We start from the raw sequence: 18,251 nt of genomic DNA on the forward strand, positions 1-18,251 counted from the left end.
TCTGACCCCACGCGTCAACCCCATGTCCCTCCGTGTCCCCCCATGTCCCTGTGTCCCCATGTGCCCTCTCATGTCCCCTCAAGTCCTCCCACGCCCCCTGCCCCGCTTTGCTCCATGCCGATGTTGCCGTCTTGAGGACAGGGACGGGGATGCCTGTGGGAGTGGAGTCCGGGGAGACGTTGCTGGCCATGCGCAGTGGGGTGACGGTGTCCTCGGGGCATGGCTGTGACAGTGGGGTGAGGGTAGCACCCCACAAGTGGGGATCATTGCCCCCAAAATGGGGCTTGTGCCCCCTGCATGTGGGCAAGTTGTACGGGGAGTGTGTTCTGGAGATGCTTTGTCTGTTCTCCAGATCTGCAGTGACTTCAGCAATCCCACGTCGTGCCGCAGCAGAAATGGGTCCTGCGGTACGTCAGCGATCTGTGACTCGAGGAGCGCAGGGGCTGCACGAAGTACGCACGCTGCAGCCTCCCTACTTCTTTGGGGTTTGGGATTGATGTTGGAGCCCAATGGCTACACGGTGCCTTACAGGCAGGTGCCAGCTTCACCCACTGAGGACACCAAATCGTAAAATATTTTCACGATGGTCTTTAATCGCTGCGTGAGTAGGTAATGCACATTTCTCACTGGGGAGCCATAAGCTGACCCTGACAGTTTGGCAAACAGCACTCGCTCCACTCACACCGTAATCGCAGCCTTTTCGCTGCACATGCGGCTTCTCAGCATCTTGCTGCATCAGTATGAAAATCTGTGCTCTCCTACCTATGAGAAATTTTATCAGTTGCCTTTGAGGACATCTGACTGGAATCAAAATATGTGGGCCATCCTTGCTCATTCAGTGATAAACTTCCCCTTGCCAGACAGGCAGACCTAATTCACTTTTTTTTTTTTTTTTATTCATGACGTTATGGGAACTTTGAGATCACAGCCTGAAGCAGTGATGGAGCATCTGGTGAGGGGTGGTGCAGCCCTGCAAGCACAGGTGGAAGCAATGCAGCTGTGGGACCAGGTGGGGCTGAGCCTGGCTCCACCCCTCCCTCACCTCATTTTAGGGCTGGCAGCCCCCAAGGCAGCGTCTTTTGCTGGAGACTGCCTGCTGTGGACTGTTGGGTGAGTGCTCTTTCCTGGAAAGAGGCAACTGATTTTTGTTCCCTGCTGTAGGGCTTTGATCTTTGCCCTCTGATCTGAGGGGATCCAAAGCTGGACTGGAGCAGCTATGTCTGCTATGCTTGTTCTTATTTTTCTTTTCAGTTCTTTGCTTAAGGGAGTGAAGGGGTTATCTCCCTTTCTCCGAACTGGTAATGGAGGGGCTGACATACATTCCTTTCTTTTGCTCTTGTCTCATTCCTGGAATGCTTCAGTCAGTCCCAAGGTAATGCTGGTTGGCTGACTGAGCATTGCAACTCTGGAAATGCCTGGAGCTAATGCGCTTTTCCGTAAAGGGATCCTGTGTTCTCCAGGTTTCCTCTGTAACTCTTCTTAAGTTCAATACCTTCTTGTGAAGTCTCTGTTCCCTCTTTCATGATTCTCATTGCCTAATCTCCAACCTGAGACTCCAAACTCGGTTTGTCTGCTACCACGTGGTCCCAATCCATTTCATGACGCGTACCCTCTGCATCCCCCTCCATGTTCCCTCTGTGACCTCGTGTCCCGCCTGTGTCTGTGTCCTCCCTGTGTCCTCTGCCCACGTCCCCTCTGTGTCTCCTGTGCCACGTACTAATTCCGCCCATGCTGAGTATTGTTTAAGGGCACGTATTTAAACTATGTTCCGTGTCTCTTTGGATCCCGTTCTGTTTTGCAGCACAATGGGGTTTAAGGGTTCTCGGGGCTCCTCTGGCTAGTGGTTTAAGCACTGTGAAATCTGTGCAGCGGATAATGAAATGCCGCGAATCCCTTGTTCGTGCATTGCTTGTATGCAGGTGGGTTTTGCGATGGGTGTAGGACGCTCACTTAAAGATGGAATGGGGGTCACAAGGGGCTCGCCTTGCTCCCTGGGCCCAATAAGCTTCCGTCCCAATAAGCTTCGTGGCTGGTAGTAGGGTGAGGTGCATGTATCGGGCTGGGACCTGAGCTTAAGAAAACCCCCGGCCCCAGTGGCCGTTTTCTTCATCCGCACGTAGTGTAATACAGTCTCCACTACTTGAGCGTAGTGAACACGAGTATTCTGTTCCTGTCTTGTCTGGTTCTCTCCTAGACCTCCCTTACAAATTTGTCAGTACTAACAGATGTCAGGGCACAGTTCTCAGAGCACGCTGTGGCTGTCCACCCCAGGGTCCTAGGGTTCTTTCTGTTTTTATGGCAGACCTGGCTTCGTATTCATAGGAAACAAAGGATTGTCTTCAACTGGACCACTTCATCTGGATCGCCCCAGGTATCTCCATCCCAATTGTCAGGGGATGCTGTTAGTTTCCTAGTCTGTATGATAGCCAATCTCCCCACCCCTCTTCCTTCCATCCCCTGACTGCCATTCAATAGCTAGCTCTGCAGCTATGGGACCCACCAGTGTGATGAAGCAGTACCTCTGGTGTGCTGAATACTGGCGCTGGCACAGAGAGGCTCTATGGCTGATGTGAATCTTCCTGACTGGACTACTTGGTGAGTTTCCCCAGAGCTGTTGAGCACACAGGCTTCCCCACCTACCCTGATTGCTCACCAGGCCATCGATGTTCTTTGTGGACATGGCTTCAGGTATCATACCGGAGACTCCTTAGAGTCGGAAGCGACCATTTATGATGGTCTAGTCCAACTCGCCCACAATGAACAGGGACATTCACAGCTAGATCAGGTTGCCCTGCGTGTCACCTTGGAAGGGACAGGGCATCCACCACATCTCTGGGCAACCTGTTCCACTGTGCAGAGTCACAGAATGTCCCGGGTTGGAAGGGACCTCGAGGATCGTGAATCTCCAACCCCCCTGCTACATGCAGGGCCATCAACCTCCCCATTTCATACTAGACCAGGCTGCCCAGGGCCCCATCCAACCTGGCCTTGAACACCTCCAGGGATGGACGGGGCATCCACAGCCTCTCTGGGCAGCTGTTCCAGCACCTCACCGCTCTCTCTGTAAAGAACTTCCCCTTGGCGTCCAACCTAAATCTTCCCTCCCCCAGCTTAAAATGTTTCCCCTTGTCCCTTGCTGTGAAAGATATTTTCCTGATATCTAACCTAAATTTTCCCTTCTTCTTTCCTTTAGCTCCCCTTTGGGTATCGAAAGGCTGTTACCAGGTCACCTCGGAGCCTTCACTTCTCCGGGCTGAACAGCCCCAGCTCTCTCAGCCTGTCCTCACAGGTGAGGCGTTTGATCCTTCGGTTCTTTTTTTTTTTTTTTTCTTGTGGCCATCCTCTGCATGTGCTCCAACGGGTCCATGTCTCTTCTGCGCTGAGGGCTCTTCATATGGACACAGTACTCCAGATGAGGCCTCTTCAGCACAGAGCAGAGGGGCAGGATCACTTCTTTTCACCTGCTGACCGCACATCTTTTGGTGCAGCCCAGGGTGTGGCTGGTTTTCTGGGCTGGGAGGGCACTTTGCTGGCTCGTGTACAGCTTGGCATCCACCAGGTCTTTTGGGACAGGCCTAGGCTCAGCCCTTTCATCCTCCAGCATGTATTGGTAGTGGGGGGTTCTCTTGTCCCAGGTGCAAGACACTGCACCTGGATTTGTTGAAGCTGATGAGGTTTGTCTGTGCCCGCTGCTCAAGCCTGTCTAGGTCCCCCTGTCTGGCGTCCCGTCCCTCTGGCGTGTCACTGCTCCCCACAGCTTGGTGTTTCCAGCAAATTTTCTGAGGGTGCGCTCGATCCCGCTGGTGATGCCACTGATGAAGATACTGAAGAGTCTCAGCCCCAGCACGGACCCCTTTGAGATGCCATTCATCACCGATCGCCATCCAGACACGGAGCCATTGGCTCCTGGACTCGATCCTGCAGCCGGTTCTTTGTCCATTGAACAGTCCACTCACCGTATCCTTCCAATTTGGAAAGAAGGATGTTGCGGGGTATTGTGTCAAAGGCCTTACTGAAGTCCAGGTAGATGATATCAGTGGTTCTTCACTTGGCTATTGATGCAGTGACACCATCACAGACAGCCAATGGATTGGTCAAGCAGGATTTACCCTTGGTCCTCTGGATGCTCCAACAGGTCCCTGTCTTTTCTGCACTAAGGACTCTACATCTGGACACGATCCCTAGATATGGGATTATGTAGAATATAGTCTCAGATAAGGGAAACCACTTTACTTCACAAGTCCTACAGGAGCTAATGAGAACTTTAGAAATGAAGTGGGAGTTCCATACTCGCCGGCACCCTCCTTCTTCAGGGAGAGTAGAATGAATCAATCAGATGCTGACAAAGCACTTGTCAAAATGGATTTTAGAGACCAAATGACCACGGACAAAGCGTTTACCTTTAGCCCTTCTCAAAATACAAACCGCTCCCAGAAAAGACTTGGGAGTATCACTGTACGAAGTGCTGTTTGGGGTGCTGTACTTGGGAGGGAGAGGTGAGATGCCCTCTCTTGAAACCAAGGATAAGTTTCTGAAGAACTATATACTCGGGTTGTCTGCTTCTCTGTTATCCCTCAAGGAACATGGACTGCTGTCTCGAGCTCCACCTCTGGAATTTCTAGTGCCCTCATTCCGTGCTGGCGGCTGGGTCCTAACACGCACGTGTAAGGAATCAAAGCTTCAGCCCGAGTGGGATGGACCATTTCAGGGGCTGCTGCTGTGGATGTCGTCTGCCTTGACTTCAGCAATGCTTTTGATACAGTCTCCCACGACATCCTGCTAATGAAGCTGAGAAAGTGTGGGATAGATGAGTGGATAATGAGGTGGGCTGAGAACTGGCTTACTGGCTGAGCTCAGGGGGCGGTGATCGGCGGTGCGGAGTGCGGGTGGAGAGCTGTGAGTGGCGGTGCTCCTTGGGGGTTGGTTCTGGGTCTGGTTGTGAAAGGTAGGTTGTGTTTTTGCAGTAGAAGCTTTTAGTGTTTTCGGTACGTAGTATTGACCTTCACTGAACTTATAACCCTCTTGTGAAATAGCTGTTTTCCTTCCACTAAGAAAGCTGTTGAACAGAGTAGAAAGTTAAAGACTGGGGGCGTTCTGACTGGGGTAGAAGTGAGCCAGGTGCAAAACAAGGCAAAGATGCGGGCTGGAGAAAGAGAGCCCAGCACAGGACAGAACGCATGTGCTCACTCTTGGAAATATGGCCCTCGTATCTCCATGGAGAAGTACAAAACATACGAAAGAACAACGGGTTGGTAATGGACCTTATATGGAAATGTATCATAGCAACAGCATCGGGGAGAGTGTAAGCCTGAGACGCTCAACCAATGAATGCCAGGAGCGCGTTACCTGCGTTGGGTTTGGAGTATAGAACGGAATGAATTTCGCTGACTGTTGCACAATCCCTCCCTCGCTAATAGGGGACATGAGCCTGTTATTGCAATGACGAATAAACTTTGCTGCTATCACTGAGATCCTGGCCTAACCTGAATTTTTTGGCTTTGAGTGTTTCTCACAGACGTGGTGTCAAAACCAAATGTGGTTAATCGTTTCAAGCCATGGCTTGGCTGCACGCATCTGCCCGCTTCGTACGAGGTTTTTCATTACCTCGGACGCTGGCTGCAAAAAATAGAGTAATAAAAATCTTGACAACATCAATTTGCTGGTTATTTGTTTATTGACAAGTACCCCTACGCGCTGAGCGCAGGTTTGGTGGGTTTGTCGAAGATTTCCTTCGTTGTCTTTGTCGTCTTCCCTTCCCTCCTCTCCCTTCTGTGTTTTTCCTCTGCCAGCAAAAGAGAGAACGGGCTGGCGATGGCTTGGTGCAGACCCACAGCAGTCCTAGCGGCGAAGTGATTTCCGCGGTCTCTGGTGCCACCGCGTGGCCGATCGGCAAAAGTGCGTCGCAGTTGTTTCCGCGATCTCTCGCGCCCCCTCGAGGCCAATCGGGGGAACTGCATCGAGGTTGTTTCAGCTGTCTCTGGTGCCCCCACGCGGTCAATCGGCAGAATTGCGGCAGCGTCGCTACGTCGCCGCAGGCAGCAGGGCGCGTGCGCGCAGGCACGCGGAAGTGGTGCTCGGTCCCCCGCGAAGTAGTGCGCATGCGCCACAAGCTTTCCAATCGCACACATTTCTTCGAAGCCCTGAGATGCAGGTGAGCAGTCAATACTTGGACCGCCGGCTCCGCGACACTTTTCTCTCTTCCGATCCAGAATGCTCCTCGTCTGTTTCCTCGGGCGGTTTTATGCCCCGGTCTGCTTCGAGAACGTACTGAACGCGCTGCAAACGACGGCGCGTGCGTTTTGCGGCCGTGAGGAAAGCGTGAGTATTGCGGCGTCGAGGCTGGCGCGCGCGCAGAGCACGTGGCACACGCGCATTGCGGGGCACAGCCAGGCGCATGCGCCGTGGCGGGCAGAGTCCGGCGCTTGCCCCGTTCGGAACAGAATCCAGTGCGTGCGTAGCGCTTTTTTTTTTCTTCTTCTTCTTTTTTTTTTTTAAACCACTGGCGCATGCGTCGTGCTTTCTCATGAATCGCGCGTCCGTACTCCGTGCTGTTGTCTCGAGAACCGCGCCTGCGTAGTGCGGTGCGGAGACTGCCGCGTGCGCGGTGCCTAGCTTGGCCCGTGTGCGTTGCTCTCGCGAGACTTGCTTTTCCGGGAACGCTGCGGTGCAGGGCTGGGGCTGGAGCCCCAAACGTCTGCTCCTCCGCCGCGGCGGCAAGCACGTTGGGTGCCACGAGGCGCTGAGGGGCAGCCGTGAGCCGACCCGGTCCGTTCCCGGGTGGGCTCGGGCATAAATCGGCGGAAATAGACGAGGGGCATCCTGGATTAGAAGGGGAAATTATCGCTGAGCCGGCGCTCCGAGAATCGGCTGCTTGCCCGTCCCCGCAGTGGTCTGTCGAAACAATTGCTATCTTTCAGTTGACGCGCGCGTGTTCGCTATTATCTGGAGGACTGATCACCATAGAGAGCGGCGGATTAGCGGCGCAGAGCGGCTAAAACGCCACTTCCGCGTTTCTACGCGCATGCGTTGTACAGCTTGCCGGCCTGAGCAGCGGGCAGCGGCAGTTCCGCGCATTGGCCACGAGGTGGCAGCAGAGACCGCGGGAAGAACTCCGGCGGCATTGCCGGGGACCCGCGGCGCAGGCCGTGGCGATCCGTTCCGCGTTGTGATGACGGGGGAAGAGCGCGAAGTTAGAAGCGGGGGGAAAAGACGAAGAAAACAAAGGGAAACTACTCCAGACCCCGGAAAGCTGTGCTAAGTGCTTATGAATATCTGTTTAAAAAGAAAACAGACTCGTTTTTGCCAGCATCCATTGCACTGTTTCTAAATATTCACATACCGAAATGTAACTGCCCGGCAAATTTAACGATAACGAAATAAAGCACTTTGGCAGAAAGCACAGGGCTATATTAACGTTTGCTCAGCCTCTGTCTTGTTCACATTTTAATGTGTTTTTTTCCAAGGTCTTTCTTCAACTCCAGGTTTCATTTTTGGCTTTTTATTCTTTTTAATGCCATAAAACGGGTAGTTTTAGGCCCTAGCAGGTCTACGCAGGCAGAGACAAAGTTGCAGTTCTGAGATTCTTGGGGACCGTTACATCATTTCCACAAAGATTAACAAAACCTGCAGTTCTCCACTTAAGTATACAGATGGAAAACATGAATTCAGCTGCATGGAAAGAATCGATGTGTCACAGCTGCCATCGGCAGGATGGCCAGAGAGTTGTGCAGGTCCACTGCTTGCTCAGCTGCACCTTTTTGTCTGCCCTTCTCTGGTCCTCCTGCAGCTGGACAGATAGCCCACAAGGGCACGGGGGACGCAGACCCCCCCGGCCAGCTGCAGCAGTCGCTTCTGCCAGTGCTCCCTTTCCTCCCGACCATTCCCATTTTGCAGGCTGGTGCCCTGTGTGGCAGAGGAGGAGAGAGCTGCGGGCAGAAGGAAAACAGGGTGCTGGGATTCCTCCAGCCCGCTGCCAGATGTCTTCTCTGGCATGTTGGGGGTGGGCAGAGGACTGTGGGAGCAGCTTCGAGGCTCTGGGCAGGAGGGAAGGCAGCAAAGATGCAGCTTCAGGCAGCGGACTCTGAGCTGGAGCGGTGCAGCCAGGCACGGCTGCACAGCTCACAGTCTGGACACACGGAAGAAGTTCGTCCAGCTGAGGGCTGCAGGGCTGTCCTTACCAAGCGCTCCCCCATGCTGCAGTTCTGCATGGGCACCGATTGCTCAAGCTCTTCCCACTGCAGGAGCTCAGAAGCGACAACAGCCCCGACCCCAAACCAGGCAGGTAATGACAACATACACACACAGATACACACCCGCTACAGAATCTGGCACTCTGCAGTCCTCCCAGAGCTTGTTGCTGCTTTTTAGGCTGCTCCACCGCTATTCTGTCCTTTTCCCTTCATTCCCCTATGTCTCGCCCCCTTCCTTCGCCCCGTGCCATCCCCATTCCTTTTTCAGGCTTCCTCCTCTCTTTCCTCACTTCCTTCCCCGTCCCTTCCCCCACAGGCAACGGCCTGTGTTCTGCTGCTGTTTCAGCTGACAATCCTGAAACCACACTTTTCAAAGACATTGGATCAGATCGCGTACTGTCACTGATTTAAAAAAGAAAACAACAAGTGCAGTATTATGTATGGATAACAAACTCCTACCTGCTTGAAAAACAGTAGCAGCTCCTCATCCTGGAGTGTCACCATCACCCCCACGTTGGGCTGGCACTGCTCATCTGCCCCGCACTGCTGCTCAAACTCCTGGCACAGCCTGCCACCTCCTTGTGTCACCTCCACGTGCCACCTCCTCTTGCCTCTGTAGTTCTGACCCCACGCGTCAACCCCATGTCCCTCCGTGTCCCCCCATGTCCCTGTGTCCCCATGTGCCCTCTCATGTCCCCTCAAGTCCTCCCACGCCCCCTGCCCCGCTTTGCTCCATGCCGATGTTGCCGTCTTGAGGACAGGGACGGGGATGCCTGTGGGAGTGGAGTCCGGGGAGACGTTGCTGGCCATGCGCAGTGGGGTGACGGTGTCCTCGGGGCATGGCTGTGACAGTGGGGTGAGGGTAGCACCCCACAAGTGGGGATCATTGCCCCCAAAATGGGGCTTGTGCCCCCTGCATGTGGGCAAGTTGTACGGGGAGTGTGTTCTGGAGATGCTTTGTCTGTTCTCCAGATCTGCAGTGACTTCAGCAATCCCACGTCGTGCCGCAGCAGAAATGGGTCCTGCGGTACGTCAGCGATCTGTGACTCGAGGAGCGCAGGGGCTGCACGAAGTACGCACGCTGCAGCCTCCCTACTTCTTTGGGGTTTGGGATTGATGTTGGAGCCCAATGGCTACACGGTGCCTTACAGGCAGGTGCCAGCTTCACCCACTGAGGACACCAAATCGTAAAATATTTTCACGATGGTCTTTAATCGCTGCGTGAGTAGGTAATGCACATTTCTCACTGGGGAGCCATAAGCTGACCCTGACAGTTTGGCAAACAGCACTCGCTCCACTCACACCGTAATCGCAGCCTTTTCGCTGCACATGCGGCTTCTCAGCATCTTGCTGCATCAGTATGAAAATCTGTGCTCTCCTACCTATGAGAAATTTTATCAGTTGCCTTTGAGGACATCTGACTGGAATCAAAATATGTGGGCCATCCTTGCTCATTCAGTGATAAACTTCCCCTTGCCAGACAGGCAGACCTAATTCACTTTTTTTTTTTTTTTTTTATTCATGACGTTATGGGAACTTTGAGATCACAGCCTGAAGCAGTGATGGAGCATCTGGTGAGGGGTGGTGCAGCCCTGCAAGCACAGGTGGAAGCAATGCAGCTGTGGGACCAGGTGGGGCTGAGCCTGGCTCCACCCCTCCCTCACCTCATTTAAGGGCTGGCAGCCCCCAAGGCAGCGTCTTTTGCTGGAGACTGCCTGCTGTGGACTGTTGGGTGAGTGCTCTTTCCTGGAAAGAGGCAACTGATTTTTGTTCCCTGCTGTAGGGCTTTGATCTTTGCCCTCTGATCTGAGGGGATCCAAAGCTGGACTGGAGCAGCTATGTCTGCTATGCTTGTTCTTATTTTTCTTTTCAGTTCTTTGCTTAAGGGAGTGAAGGGGTTATCTCCCTTTCTCCGAACTGGTAATGGAGGGGCTGACATACATTCCTTTCTTTTGCTCTTGTCTCATTCCTGGAATGCTTCAGTCAGTCCCAAGGTAATGCTGGTTGGCTGACTGAGCATTGCAACTCTGGAAATGCCTGGAGCTAATGCGCTTTTCCGTAAAGGGATCCTGTGTTCTCCAGGTTTCCTCTGTAACTCTTCTTAAGTTCAATACCTTCTTGTGAAGTCTCTGTTCCCTCTTTCATGATTCTCATTGCCTAATCTCCAACCTGAGACTCCAAACTCGGTTTGTCTGCTACCACGTGGTCCCAATCCATTTCATGACGCGTACCCTCTGCATCCCCCTCCATGTTCCCTCTGTGACCTCGTGTCCCGCCTGTGTCTGTGTCCTCCCTGTGTCCTCTGCCCACGTCCCCTCTGTGTCTCCTGTGCCACGTACTAATTCCGCCCATGCTGAGTATTGTTTAAGGGCACGTATTTAAACTATGTTCCGTGTCTCTTTGGATCCCGTTCTGTTTTACAGCACAATGGGGTTTAAGGGTTCTCGGGGCTCCTCTGGCTAGTGGTTTAAGCACTGTGAAATCTGTGCAGCGGATAATGAAATGCCGCGAATCCCTTGTTCGTGCATTGCTTGTATGCAGGTGGGTTTTGCGATGGGTGTAGGACGCTCACTTAAAGATGGAATGGGGGTCACAAGGGGCTCGCCTTGCTCCCTGGGCCCAATAAGCTTCCGTCCCAATAAGCTTCGTGGCTGGTAGTAGGGTGAGGTGCATGTATCGGGCTGGGACCTGAGCTTAAGAAAACCCCCGGCCCCAGTGGCCGTTTTCTTCATCCGCACGTAGTGTAATACAGTCTCCACTACTTGAGCGTACTGAACACGAGTATTCTGTTCCTGTCTTGTCTGGTTCTCTCCTAGACCTCCCTTACAGATTTGTCAGTAGTAACAGATGTCAGGGCAGTTCTCAGAGCACGCTGTGGCTGTCCACCCCAGGGTCCTAGGGTTCTTTCTGTTTTTATGGCAGACCTGGCTTCGTATTCATAGGAAACAAAGGATTGTCTTCAACTGGACCACTTCATCTGGATCGCCCCAGGTATCTCCATCCCAATTGTCAGGGGATGCTGTTAGTTTCCTAGTCTGTATGATAGCCAATCTCCCCACCCCTCTTCCTTCCATCCCCTGACCGCCATTCAATAGCTAGCTCTGCAGCTATGGGACCCACCAGTGTGATGAAGCAGTACCTCTGGTGTGCTGAATACTGGCGCTGGCACAGAGAGGCTCTATGGCTGATGTGAATCTTCCTGACTGGACTACTTGGTGAGTTTCCCCAGAGCTGTTGAGCACACAGGCTTCCCCACCTACCCTGATTGCTCACCAGGCCATCGATGTTCTTTGTGGACATGGCTTCAGGTATCATACCGGAGACTCCTTAGAGTCGGAAGCGACCATTTATGATGGTCTAGTCCAACTCGCCCACAATGAACAGGGACATTCACAGCTAGATCAGGTTGCCCTGCGTGTCACCTTGGAAGGGACGGGGCATCCACCACATCTCTGGGCAACCTGGTCCACTGTGCAGAGTCACAGAATGTCCCGGGTTGGAAGGGACCTCGAGGATCGTGAATCTCCAACCCCCCTGCTACGTGCAGGGCCATCAACCTCCCCATTTCATACTAGACCAGGCTGCCCAGGGCCCCATCCAACCTGGCCTTGAACACCTCCAGGGATGGACGGGGCATCCACAGCCTCTCTGGGCAGCTGTTCCAGCACCTCACCGCTCTCTCTGTAAAGAACTTCCCCCTGGCGTCCAACCTAAATCTTCCCTCCCCCAGCTTAAAATGTTTCCCCTTGTCCCTTGCTGTGAAAGATATTTTCCTGATATCTAACCTAAATTTTCCCTTCTTCTTTCCTTTAGCTCCCCTTTGGGTATCGAAAGGCTGTTACCAGGTCACCTCGGAGCCTTCACTTCTCCGGGCTGAACAGCCCCAGCTCTCTCAGCCTGTCCTCACAGGTGAGGCGTTTGATCCTTCGGTTCTTTTTTTTTTTTTTTTCTTGTGGCCATCCTCTGCATGTGCTCCAACGGGTCCATGTCTCTTCTGCGCTGAGGGCTCTTCATATGGACACAGTACTCCAGATGAGGCCTCTTCAGCACAGAGCAGAGGGGCTGGATCACTTCTTTTCACCTGCTGACCGCACATCTTTTGGTGCAGACCAGGATGTGGCTGGTTTTCTGGGCTGGGAGGGCACTTTGCTGGCTCGTGTACAGCTTGGCATCCACCAGGTCTTTTGGGACAGGCCTAGGCTCAGCCCTTTCATCCCCCAGCATGTATTGGTAGTGGGGGGTTCTCTTGTCCCAGGTGCAAGACACTGCACCTGGATTTGTTGAAGCTGATGAGGTTTGTCTGTGCCCGCTGCTCAAGCCTGTCTAGGTCCCCCTGTCTGGCGTCCCGTCCCTCTGGCGTGTCACTGCTCCCCACAGCTTGGTGTTTCCAGCAAATTTTCTGAGGGTGCGCTCGATCCCGCTGGTGATGCCACTGATGAAGATACTGAAGAGTCTCAGCCCCAGCACGGACCCCTTTGAGATGCCATTCATCACCGATCGCCATCCAGACACGGAGCCATTGGCTCCTGGACTCGATCCTGCAGCCGGTTCTTTGTCCATTGAACAGTCCACTCACCGTATCCTTCCAATTTGGAAAGAAGGGTGTTGCGGGGTATTGTGTCAAAGGCCTTACTGAAGTCCAGGTAGATGATATCAGTGGTTCTTCACTTGGCTATTGATGCAGTGACACCATCACAGACAGCCAATGGATTGGTCAAGCAGGATTTACCCTTGGTCCTCTGGATGCTCCAACAGGTCCCTGTCTTTTCTGCACTAAGGACTCTACATCTGGACACGATCCCTAGATATGGGATTATGTAGAATATAGTCTCAGATAAGGGAAACCACTTTACTTCACAAGTCCTACAGGAGCTAATGAGAACTTTAGAAATGAAGTGGGAGTTCCATACTCGCCGGCACCCTCCTTCTTCAGGGAGAGTAGAATGAATCAATCAGATGCTGACAAAGCACTTGTCAAAATGGATTTTAGAGACCAAATGACCACGGACAAAGCGTTTACCTTTAGCCCTTCTCAAAATACAAACCGCTCCCAGAAAAGACTTGGGAGTATCACTGTACGAAGTGCTGTTTGGGGTGCTGTACTTGGGAGGGAGAGGTGAGATGCCCTCTCTTGAAACCAAGGATAAGTTTCTGAAGAACTATATACTCGGGTTGTCTGCTTCTCTGTTATCCCTCAAGGAACATGGACTGCTGTCTCGAGCTCCACCTCTGGAATTTCTAGTGCCCTCATTCCGTGCTGGCGGCTGGGTCCTAACACGCACGTGTAAGGAATCAAAGCTTCAGCCCGAGTGGGATGGACCATTTCAGGGGCTGCTGCTGTGGATGTCATCTGCCTTGACTTCAGCAATGCTTTTGATACAGTCTCCCACGACATCCTGCTAATGAAGCTGAGAAAGTGTGGGATAGATGAGTGGATAATGAGGTGGGCTGAGAACTGGCTTACTGGCTGAGCTCAGGGGGCGGTGATCGGCGGTGCGGAGTGCGGGTGGAGAGCTGTGAGTGGCGGTGCTCCTTGGGGGTTGGTTCTGGGTCTGGTTGTGAAAGGTAGGTTGTGTTTTTGCAGTAGAAGCTTTTAGTGTTTTCGGTACGTAGTATTGACCTTCACTGAACTTATAACCCTCTTGTGAAATAGCTGTTTTCCTTCCACTAAGAAAGCTGTTGAACAGAGTAGAAAGTTAAAGACTGGGGGCGTTCTGACTGGGGTAGAAGTGAGCCAGGTGCAAAACAAGGCAAAGATGCGGGCTGGAGAAAGAGAGCCCAGCACAGGACAGAACGCATGTGCTCACTCTTGGAAATATGGCCCTCGTATCTCCATGGAGAAGTACAAAACATACGAAAGAACAACGGGTTGGTAATGGACCTTATATGGAAATGTATCATAGCAACAGCATCGGGGAGAGTGTAAGCCTGAGACGCTCAACCAATGAATGCCAGGAGCGCGTTACCTGCGTTGGGTTTGGAGTATAGAACGGAATGAATTTCGCTGACTGTTGCACAATCCCTCCCTCGCTAATAGGGGACATGAGCCTGTTATTGCAATGACGAATAAACTTTGCTGCTATCACTGAGATCCTGGCCTAACCTGAATTTTTTGGCTTTGAGTGTTTCTCACAGACGTGGTGTCAAAACCAAATGTGGTTAATCGTTTCAAGCCATGGCTTGGCTGCACGCATCTGCCCGCTTCGTACGAGGTTTTTCATTACCTCGGACGCTGGCTGCAAAAAATAGAGTAATAAAAATCTTGACAACATCAATTTGCTGGTTATTTGTTTATTGACAAGTACCCCTACGCGCTGAGCGCAGGTTTGGTGGGTTTGTCGAAGATTTCCTTCGTTGTCTTTGTCGTCTTCCCTTCCCTCCTCTCCCTTCTGTGTTTTTCCTCTGCCAGCAAAAGAGAGAACGGGCTGGCGATGGCTTGGTGCAGACCCACAGCAGTCCTAGCGGCGAAGTGATTTCCGCGGTCTCTGGTGCCACCGCGTGGCCGATCGGCAAAAGTGCGTCGCAGTTGTTTCCGCGATCTCTCGCGCCCCCTCGAGGCCAATCGGGGGAACTGCATCGAGGTTGTTTCAGCTGTCTCTGGTGCCCCCACGCGGTCAATCGGCAGAATTGCGGCAGCGTCGCTACGTCGCCGCAGGCAGCAGGGCGCGTGCGCGCAGGCACGCGGAAGTGGTGCTCGGTCCCCCGCGAAGTAGTGCGCATGCGCCACAAGCTTTCCAATCGCACACATTTCTTCGAAGCCCTGAGATGCAGGTGAGCAGTCAATACTTGGACCGCCGGCTCCGCGACACTTTTCTCTCTTCCGATCCAGAATGCTCCTCGTCTGTTTCCTCGGGCGGTTTTATGCCCCGGTCTGCTTCGAGAACGTACTGAACGCGCTGCAAACGACGGCGCGTGCGTTTTGCGGCCGTGAGGAAAGCGTGAGTATTGCGGCGTCGAGGCTGGCGCGCGCGCAGAGCACGTGGCACACGCGCATTGCGGGGCACAGCCAGGCGCATGCGCCGTGGCGGGCAGAGTCCGGCGCTTGCCCCGTTCGGAACAGAATCCAGTGCGTGCGTAGCGCTTTTTTTTTTCTTCTTCTTCTTTTTTTTTTTTAAACCACTGGCGCATGCGTCGTGCTTTCTCATGAATCGCGCGTCCGTACTCCGTGCTGTTGTCTCGAGAACCGCGCCTGCGTAGTGCGGTGCGGAGACTGCCGCGTGCGCGGTGCCTAGCTTGGCCCGTGTGCGTTGCTCTCGCGAGACTTGCTTTTCCGGGAACGCTGCGGTGCAGGGCTGGGGCTGGAGCCCCAAACGTCTGCTCCTCCACCGCGGCGGCAAGCACGTTGGGTGCCACGAGGCGCTGAGGGGCAGCCGTGAGCCGACCCGGTCCGTTCCCGGGTGGGCTCGGGCATAAATCGGCGGAAATAGACGAGGGGCATCCTGGATTAGAAGGGGAAATTATCGCTGAGCCGGCGCTCCGAGAATCGGCTGCTTGCCCGTCCCCGCAGTGGTCTGTCGAAACAATTGCTATCTTTCAGTTGACGCGCGCGTGTTCGCTATTATCTGGAGGACTGATCACCATAGAGAGCGGCGGATTAGCGGCGCAGAGCGGCTAAAACGCCACTTCCGCGTTTCTACGCGCATGCGTTGTACAGCTTGCCGGCCTGAGCAGCGGGCAGCGGCAGTTCCGCGCATTGGCCACGAGGTGGCAGCAGAGACCGCGGGAAGAACTCCGGCGGCATTGCCGGGGACCCGCGGCGTAGGCCGTGGCGATCCGTTCCGCGTTGTGATGACGGGGGAAGAGCGCGAAGTTAGAAGCGGGGGGAAAAGACGAAGAAAACAAAGGGAAACTACTCCAGACCCCGGAAAGCTGTGCTAAGTGCTTATGAATATCTGTTTAAAAAGAAAACAGACTCGTTTTTGCCAGCATCCATTGCACTGTTTCTAAATATTCACATACCGAAATGTAACTGCCCGGCAAATTTAACGATAACGAAATAAAGCACTTTGGCAGAAAGCACAGGGCTATATTAACGTTTGCTCAGCCTCTGTCTTGTTCACATTTTAATGTGTTTTTTTCCAAGGTCTTTCTTCAACTCCAGGTTTCATTTTTGGCTTTTTATTCTTTTTAATGCCATAAAACGGGTAGTTTTAGGCCCTAGCAGGTCTACGCAGGCAGAGACAAAGTTGCAGTTCTGAGATTCTTGGGGACCGTTACATCATTTCCACAAAGATTAACAAAACCTGCAGTTCTCCACTTAAGTATACAGATGGAAAACATGAATTCAGCTGCATGGAAAGAATCGATGTGTCACAGCTGCCATCGGCAGGATGGCCAGAGAGTTGTGCAGGTCCACTGCTTGCTCAGCTGCACCTTTTTGTCTGCCCTTCTCTGGTCCTCCTGCAGCTGGACAGATAGCCCACAAGGGCACGGGGGACGCAGACCCCCCCGGCCAGCTGCAGCAGTCGCTTCTGCCAGTGCTCCCTTTCCTCCCGACCATTCCCATTTTGCAGGCTGGTGCCCTGTGTGGCAGAGGAGGAGAGAGCTGCGGGCAGAAGGAAAACAGGGTGCTGGGATTCCTCCAGCCCGCTGCCAGATGTCTTCTCTGGCATGTTGGGGGTGGGCAGAGGACTGTGGGAGCAGCTTCGAGGCTCTGGGCAGGAGGGAAGGCAGCAAAGATGCAGCTTCAGGCAGCGGACTCTGAGCTGGAGCGGTGCAGCCAGGCACGGCTGCACAGCTCACAGTCTGGACACACGGAAGAAGTTCGTCCAGCTGAGGGCTGCAGGGCTGTCCTTACCAAGCGCTCCCCCATGCTGCAGTTCTGCATGGGCACCGATTGCTCAAGCTCTTCCCACTGCAGGAGCTCAGAAGCGACAACAGCCCCGACCCCAAACCAGGCAGGTAATGACAACATACACACACAGATACACACCCGCTACAGAATCTGGCACTCTGCAGTCCTCCCAGAGCTTGTTGCTGCTTTTTAGGCTGCTCCACCGCTATTCTGTCCTTTTCCCTTCATTCCCCTATGTCTCGCCCCCTTCCTTCGCCCCGTGCCATCCCCATTCCTTTTTCAGGCTTCCTCCTCTCTTTCCTCACTTCCTTCCCCGTCCCTTCCCCCACAGGCAACGGCCTGTGTTCTGCTGCTGTTTCAGCTGACAATCCTGAAACCACACTTTTCAAAGACATTGGATCAGATCGCGTACTGTCACTGATTTAAAAAAGAAAACAACAAGTGCAGTATTATGTATGGATAACAAACTCCTACCTGCTTGAAAAACAGTAGCAGCTCCTCGTCCTGGAGTGTCACCATCACCCCCACGTTGGGCTGGCACTGCTCATCTGCCCCGCACTGCTGCTCAAACTCCTGGCACAGCCTGCCACCTCCTTGTGTCACCTCCACGTGCCACCTCCTCTTGCCTCTGTAGTTCTGACCCCACGCGTCAACCCCATGTCCCTCCGTGTCCCCCCATGTCCCTGTGTCCCCATGTGCCCTCTCATGTCCCCTCAAGTCCTCCCACGCCCCCTGCCCCGCTTTGCTCCATGCCGATGTTGCCGTCTTGAGGACAGGGACGGGGATGCCTGTGGGAGTGGAGTCCGGGGAGACGTTGCTGGCCATGCGCAGTGGGGTGACGGTGTCCTCGGGGCATGGCTGTGACAGTGGGGTGAGGGTAGCACCCCACAAGTGGGGATCATTGCCCCCAAAATGGGGCTTGTGCCCCCTGCATGTGGGCAAGTTGTACGGGGAGTGTGTTCTGGAGATGCTTTGTCTGTTCTCCAGATCTGCAGTGACTTCAGCAATCCCACGTCGTGCCGCAGCAGAAATGGGTCCTGCGGTACGTCAGCGATCTGTGACTCGAGGAGCGCAGGGGCTGCACGAAGTACGCACGCTGCAGCCTCCCTACTTCTTTGGGGTTTGGGATTGATGTTGGAGCCCAATGGCTACACGGTGCCTTACAGGCAGGTGCCAGCTTCACCCACTGAGGACACCAAATCGTAAAATATTTTCACGATGGTCTTTAATCGCTGCGTGAGTAGGTAATGCACATTTCTCACTGGGGA

The 18,251-nt window shown here is 53.6% G+C and overlaps 2 long non-coding RNA genes across 2 annotated transcripts; both read left to right on the plus strand.

The window, feature by feature from the left end:
• The first annotated feature begins 1,123 nt into the window (after positions 1 to 1,123).
• On the plus strand, positions 1,124 to 5,837 carry LOC149915660 (uncharacterized). The gene is made up of 3 exons (XR_016471942.1): positions 1,124 to 2,371; positions 2,476 to 3,289; positions 3,699 to 5,837. It is a non-coding gene; the product is annotated as an uncharacterized LOC149915660 (long non-coding RNA).
• A 2,412-nt stretch (positions 5,838 to 8,249) lies between these two features.
• Positions 8,250 to 14,646, plus strand: LOC149915661 (uncharacterized). The gene is made up of 4 exons (XR_016471940.1): positions 8,250 to 11,180; positions 11,285 to 11,404; positions 12,003 to 12,098; positions 12,508 to 14,646. It is a non-coding gene; the product is annotated as an uncharacterized LOC149915661 (long non-coding RNA).
• Positions 14,647 to 18,251: the final 3,605 nt, after the last annotated feature.

The sequence above is a fragment of the Phasianus colchicus genome, chromosome 17 (assembly GCF_987193195.1).
Source record: "Phasianus colchicus chromosome 17, bPhaCol1.hap1.1, whole genome shotgun sequence".
NCBI classification, from domain to species: Eukaryota; Metazoa; Chordata; class Aves; order Galliformes; family Phasianidae; genus Phasianus; species Phasianus colchicus.